Below are 7,999 nucleotides of genomic sequence, written 5' to 3' on the forward strand. Positions count from 1 at the left end.
CAAAAAGATGATAAAGATGATAACATGATCTCAGTTACAGTAAGACCAAAGGCTTGGGGAAGAATTTAGGAGAATCCTGTTTTTTAATTGTGATACTTTGTCCAATATGTTGAATTCTATTTGAAGAGAAGTTTCTGAACCAACAGGTGCAAAAATGCAGCTCCTTTGGGCAACTTGTTAAAGTAGTTACATATTTTTCTAGGATGTGTTTTAATAAGTCAGGCAGGTCACTCACACTTCTGCAATATTTCTTCTGTGTTGAATTGGCATTGTGTTGGAATTCATTGTTGGAATATATTTTTAATGCAACAACTACAGTAGTATTTAGCCAGTAGATGGCATTATTTACAAATTTGGATCAATGGTGTATACTCTATGCTCTTTTGTTCTAAGTAGAGTTTCCTGTTACAGTTATATAGTTGAGCAGTAAAGCACATGGTAACTGTACTTTTTGTTAGCTCTGTGTGATGCTTTATATAAACAGAATTTCTAACATGTTGCATCCAGCATAAAATCACATAATACTCTATTATCAGTTTTTAGTAATCAAGGCTGAAGGAGACATCAGGAGCTACTAATAAAGGACTTGAGAGCCATATTGGCTAGAGATTGCCTACTGCCATCCTGTAGTGTTAATCATATAGGTGACCCAGTTATGTCGTACTCAATTTTACTATCTCTAGGCTGCAGTATTCATCTAATAGAAATTCAGTCAGTCATTCTGTAAGTTTACATAACTTGAAAGACAACAACTGTGGCATATGAAGGTAACATATTCTAAAACAAGACTTTGTGTGATGGAATAATTTTTTTAAAAAACTCAGTAAATTATTAATGAGTCATGTTAACTGGTAATTCTAAAAGAACAATGAGTTAGTGTTTTGGTTTAACTTCTGTGCTTTGCATCTGCAGTATTGTGACCAAAACTTGGCTCACTAAAAGCAACCAAATCATTTTGAAGATACAATATAAATGTATTAAGCATGCAAACAACTGAATTGTACACAGAGCTCCCAGCAAAGCATTGGCAGCTTGCTGTGCAACTCCAAAGAAAAACAGAACCATAGCTTACATGGTTCTGTTTTGGCCTAGTTACATTATGAAGACAAGACAAAGGCAGATAAAGTGTAATTACAGCACAACGTTGGGTATGTTGTTAATAAAGTCACTTGAGTGACTTTATTATTTACTAGACAAATCGTGACCTGTTGGGTCCCCATTTCAAAGATATTTCCCTAACCAAATGGAGATACAGATCAAGTGCAAAAAGAAGCAGTGCGAGTGACTTCCAACTTCCTGCTGGCTTGACTGCTGCTGACAGCTCACCAGCAGCCGATCGTGTAACCAGTCTACCCAGCTTCTGGAGGGCTAGGGCGGGACCAGTTTATTGAATCTTTGGGCAGCAGTGAGTGGTGTAGCAGCACTGAAGCAACCACAAATATGCCAAATTTTAATCCCATGAGAGTCATGGGTCCCAGATTTTGCATGTGTTCTGTAGTTTAGCCCATTTGAGCTACCTTGGTTCAAAAACTGTTGTCCTATAATGCATTGTTCCACTCTGTTAGATGTAATAATATGAATGAATAACTTTGGGGAATGAGGGGAAGAGATGCTACCTAGAAAATAATTATTCTGACCCAGCCTTAGCAGAAACAAAAAAACAGACTCGTCACAAAAAAACCCTCTTTATTTATTTCCTGTGAATTAATGGCATTCACACACTGAAAAGTCCAGGCAATAATCCTTCAAAGAGTTAACTGCAGTAACAGACCTTATCAGTTCCTTGCAATAATTGCCAGACTGTGAGCTCCCAGCCGCAAAGCTGCAAATTTAAGTTCTGGCAAGCAATCTCTGAGACACAAAACACGATGAGCCAAATCTTCAGAAATCCGAACTGTTGTCTCCTATAACCACCACTCCCCTTTCCTTCTATTTATTCCCCAGCCAGGGAGGGGCCATTCAGTGTCCACATGTGCCTTGCTTCCCTAGTTGACTCCTTGTCCTCAGTTGTTCTCCTCTCCTAACAACTCTGCACATCCGCGCATCTGGAGCAGGTCCCAACTGTTCTTCCTCCCCACTTATCTCAGCCTCCAAAGACAGCTGCCTCTCTGGTGGCTGGGAAATGTTGGATGGCCCTGGCTCTATCTCTATGTCCGATGCAGAACATCCATCAGAGCCTTCTCCAGACTCCAGAGCTGGCCCACATTCCTCCCCAACCTCCTCATCATTCGAGTTTGCCGCCAGCTCCCCTGGCAGCTGGCGGCCCACAATAATAATCTGACAAGAGAAGCAGGAACCTCTAATGGTGAGTCAGAGAAAGAAATTTAGGAAGGACACGCCCTCATGAATCCAGTAGTTAAAAACACCTTCAGAGTTACAAGATTTTGTTAGTACAGACTTACAATAAAGTAGACTTTTAGTTCATCTAGTTGTTTCTTGTCTGGTTTTCCTTGTAGGGCTGCCCTCAATCTTGTAAGTCTGAAAGTAAAAACTTCACACCACCACTTTTAACTGCTTGATCCATGAAGGCAGGTCCTTCTTAAGTTTATTTCTCTCACGGTTAAACAACCAAGGTCTCCTGCCTCTCTTGTCTGTTTCCTAGGTAGCATCTCTTTTCTTCACTCCCCAAGGCCATCCACACAGTCCATTACAGTTACAGACACAAGAGTTTTACTTGTATATAGATCAGACCTGGGTGTAGGAGAGGACCAGGCTGAGCCCAAAGAAGGGGCCAAGTGCATCATCACTTTTGAGTCCCTTCATGTCCACAAGAGATCAAAGTCTAGCCTATCTTGAATTCCATTGATTCTTACCTATTGTCAACTTACCTTGAACTTTAGTAATTCAGATTCTTGTAGAGTGTTAACATGCAATAAATCTGTATTCATTTGAACTGCCTTGATTCCTGATTTCCTCTGCTTGACACAGCATTTTACCGCCTACAAGCAACATCGGTTCCTTTGGCTGTCCCTGACTGGCATTGGCAGCATTGGAGGTAGGGGTAGGGTGGCAGCTGGGAATGGGACAGTGGCAGAGGAGAGGTGCTATTGGAGTGACACACCAATGGTCCTCCACAACAGTTTCCCATGTGGCACCTTGGGAAAATTAATTGCCCACTCCTGATATAGATCCCTTCCTAGTAGTTCAGAATATTAGCTATACTATCTTTGTGACATGGTCAGTGAATATAAATAATTTCGTTTACAAGGTCACAGGCTCTTGTTTGATTCTTCCCTCTGTTGTTACTCAGTCACTTCAGCTTGCTATGAATGCTTTTTACAAGGCCACTTTAAGCAGTTTACATATATTGAAGGGATCTTATAGGCATGGTAGTGAATATGTATGGGAGGGGGAAATACCTTTTACCACCATGCTAATAACCACCTAATATAATTGTAAAAAGAAAACGCAGGCCTATGTTTTAGTCAACATTGAAGACTCTGAAGAAAGGTTGATGTAGAGCCTGCAAGTGTAATAGCAAATGTGAATAGCAATAGCAATAGCATTTAGACTTATATACTGCTTCACAGTGCTTTACAGCAGTTTACAGAATCAGCCTATTGCCCCCATCAATCTGGATCCTCATTTAACCAAACTTGGAAGGATGCAATCTCACCTTGAAACTGGTGAGATTTGAACTGCCAAATTGCAGGCAACTGGCAATCAGCAGAACTAGCCTGCAGTACTGCATTCTAACCACTGCACCACCACAGCTAGATTATACTGTCACTGAACATGTTTGTTCGTTTTTAAAATGGTTTTTAATATTAACTTTTAGTAATATCTTGTTTTTGTTTATTGTGCTTGTTGTTTTCAACCATCATGAGTTGCTTATGTGAGATAGGTGGCTCTATAAACAGAATAAATAAAGCATGATTGTTTGAATTTATAAGATCAGATTCCTGGGACAGCATCCAACAATTAATTAATTTTCAAACAGAGGATGTCTTTTGAAACAGAATGAAGAATATATAAAGAATGAATGGGTCAAGACTGATCATCATGGTGGACAGAGCTGCTGAAGTCCTGAAAAAGAAAGAGGCGACAAATGTAAAGAACAAAAGGCAATGTAAGAAGTGGTCAGTACATGTGGTGGAAGCAATGATGGGAAAGTGCGGAGAGATATACTCGGTAATATTGATATAAACTAGATTTACCTGTCATTTCCTTTTCTCTTTACTTCATGTCTTAATATTTTTTTGCCTACTCTTTCTTATTCCATTTTCTTATTTAGAATACTGCTTACTGCTTAAAGGTACTCCTTAAAAAGGAATAGTATGATGGCTATCTCAGCATATGCTTTATAGCAGTTTTATTGGTGGTGCAGCTCTTTCCAAGTTTTTTACTTACTGCCTAGTCTTTTCAACATTAGGTGAACAACCTTTGTATTTATCTATGCTACTTATAATAATGCCTGATTATTTTAATTGTGAAGCCTGAAAATGTGTGTGCATGTTGTGTACTGAAGGATAAGATGTAAAACAGAACCTTTCGATCAATGTTTAAATCTTGTTTTGCTAGCTCATAAGAATGCTAATATCTCTCACTGTTTGACAAGAGTTGTGTACCCGAAGCATGGATTTATGATAAACATTATTAATAGAACTTTAAATAGGGCTCAGGTTATGAGCTTTTCCAGGCCTTTTAAATCTTGAGGTAGTTATATAAATCCAGCACAACTTTACTCAAGATACGCAGTGAAGATGGCAAAAAAAAATATTTAAACTTTCGTCTTTGATCCATTGGCATTACCAGTAAGTTCTAGTCTAAAATATAAAATATCAATTATATGAATTCAAGTTATTAAATTCCTATTCTGCTTTAAAATTCTAATATTTCTGCTCAGGAAAATGATGAGTAAAAGAAATGTTGATTGAAGTGGAATTTAAAATGTGGATGTTTAATGACAGAAATAATAAGTGGAATATTGGGAGTTTAAATGACATAAAATGGATTCTGTTGAATCGTGAAACATAGGCCAAGTATCAAGTAGTAACGTTGTTATGCACACAACCCAAGCTGCTTGTGTAAACAGTGCATAAGATGAGAACCATGAATTTTCCTTTCTCCAATGGTCCACAAAGTGTCCGAATCAATACAAGGAATCAGTGGTTCCTTGTATTGCTGCTTAAAGGAAATTACAGCTATTCTTCCCTTGAGGATCATAATGATTAGGAAAAAAAATCAGCTAAACAATGGAAAACATAAGTAACTTACAAATGGAAGGTGACATTATCTTCATCCCTCATAAATTTCTAAAAAGGATGGGGATAAGTGCATGATAAGAAGCTTCCTGAAAACATTAAAAAAGAATACTACTCTCTTTGGAATTCAGCTCCATTGTATATGGTTATGTAAGATGGATATTAAGAAAGACAGATAAAAGAAATATGGATTGGATGAGATTTACTTTAAGTATTATGAACCAATCCATCGATCCTGGAACATGTAAACACCAGAAGGGAGCAAGTGAAGGATACTTTTGTGAGACTATATCCAGTCCTGCTGTTCTTCCATTTGGATTGCAGCCCAGCTAGTGTACTCCATAACCATAGTACTGCAAACAGAATCCCTGACTGGAGCTGATGTTTAAGTACTACGTTTACGGTACTAGCAGTTTCAATATCCACTTCATCTGTTTTAATTTTCTTGATTTTAAACTTTGTTTTGTACAGTATCTTCCAAGATATTTGGGTGAATGACCACAGTATACTTTATTTATTAAGCTAAATAAAAAATCATAAATGCACATACTTTGGGCATGTCATGGAAGCAGATTATTGTTTAGAAAAAAATGATTATGCTTGGCAAGATTGAGCGCAGCAGAAGGAAAAGAACACAGAATAAAATAGATGGACAGGATCAAAGAAAATATTTGAATGACCTTGAAAGAGTACAAGTGACTATCAAAAACAAATTAAGATGGTAAACACATATTCATACAGTCCTAAGAAGTCAACCCCAATTTTATGGCAACTAACCAACTCACACAAATCAACTTCTTGTGTGTACAATTTAGATTCCAATGTATTATTTGAAACTGATTCCCAGTCTCCTCTCCTTTTTAATAAAACCAGAACTTTCATTTTTTAAAGAAATAATATCACCATTTAATTGCACTGTTCATTCAAATTAACAAAGTAAACACTGAGCTTTACCTTCCTCTTGAGATAAAATAACAGTTTTTCCAAGTACCAAGTATATGCTATTGAAATAAGAAAATGTACATAAATAGATAAGGTTATATGCTTATAGCACTTGCAGATGATTCAAAATTGGGATGGACAGCTAATAACCTTGAAAAAAGAAATAACATTCAACCAATGGAATTGGTGGAACAAATATCTGAAGGTAACAGAATGAAGTCCAGAATATTCACTTAACAAAATGCACAGACATAGGACTGTAAATCCCTGAATCTGTAACTGTATTTATAAAAGTAGATTGCAAAATGAAAATGAATTAACAGTATTAACAGTATGATGAATTGATATGATACAATGTCAAAAAAGGCGAATGCAAATCCCAGAATTATTCCACTTGATTTTATCCCATATCAAACATTGTATAAGTTCTAGGCATCACATTTTAAGAAGAATACAGAGAAAGTTCAGCTTAATTACAGGACTAAAAAGAAAGTCCTATGGAGAGACATTAAAAAAGTTGGATTTGTTTAGCCTTGAGAAGAGATTTAATAGCATTCTAAGAATATCTGAAAAGCCATTATACAGAAGAAATATTCTTTTTAATTCCAGAGTGCAATACCCCGAGTAATGGATTCAAGAAACTCTAATTAAATATAAATTTCCTAACAATAAAAGTAATTCAACAATGGAAACAATTTTCCAAGGAAATGTGGAGTCTTCACCTGGTTTTGTGCCTAAGGTGGGACTTCCTGTTTCTAGCCTGATGTATTGATGCCAATGCAGTTTACTGGAGTTTATAGCTTTATCCCATATTTCAAAATGTTAATAGATTTAAAATTAACATCTGTATTATCTTTATGCAAATTCTGCTATTTGATACTGGCTGCCCTTCCATCACTGGACAATTATATCGTATGTCAAAAGGAGATTTTTCTTTTTCCTACTAGTATAGGAAATATACACTGGATTAAAGCTGTTGGATCTACAGGATTTACAGCCTGTTTAGTTTTACTTCTAGCAGCTTATGAAATTTGGATAATTTGCATACCTGAATATTTCCTCTGCCTCAATATAACTAAGAGTGAAACCTGATATAAGATTCATGAAAATACAATCTGAGGAAATGTTCTGTAAAAGCTGAAAGCTTGCAGTTCTACTTATAGTAAAACTTTAGTTGGTTTAGAGAAGCTATTACGACTTCTGGTGTTATGATTTTGTTTTCACGCATAATCAATTATTTTTTGTTTTAGTTTAAAACTTGCATTGATGACTTCCTGAAAGCTACTCTAATCCCTACATTTCTATTTAATAGGAAAAAAGAAATATATTACACATCTCTAATTGTCAAAGAATTTTGATTCTTTTAAAATTCAGAAAAACAATCAAACTAGGATTTTACTGTTATTTTTATTTTGATTTAGTTTACTCTTTTTCACAGCAATACTTTTATATGCACACAGATCTTCCATTAAATAACTTAAAATTTAAAAACTTGAAGAATAAAATGTACAGTAAATTCCAAAGGCTGTTCTGCACATGCTAAAACAAGACTAACTAGTTGATTGATTTAACAGCAATCATGCTGAAAGCTGTTTGTCTTAACTTGCAGTTGACTATGTAAGCAAAATTTTACTGAAAGCCACTGTATTGGAGTTGACACAGTTTACCTAAAAGTCTGATTTGGAATTACCTGTGTTAAACTTGCAAATTTTCTAGAGATAAACTATTTTAGGTTACTGAAAAAGTAGGTATGAAAATGTTTAATATTTCTTGTCTCATTACATTGGTACATGCAATCTTGCTCCCAATGTTACTAAATACACTATAAAATCCTGAAATATAAATTCCACATT

Source organism: Pituophis catenifer, unplaced genomic scaffold (genome assembly GCF_029215685.1).
Source record: "Pituophis catenifer annectens isolate HBS135680 unplaced genomic scaffold, rPitCat1.0.hap2 SCAF_1, whole genome shotgun sequence".
In the NCBI taxonomy this organism is placed as follows: domain Eukaryota; kingdom Metazoa; phylum Chordata; class Lepidosauria; order Squamata; family Colubridae; genus Pituophis; species Pituophis catenifer.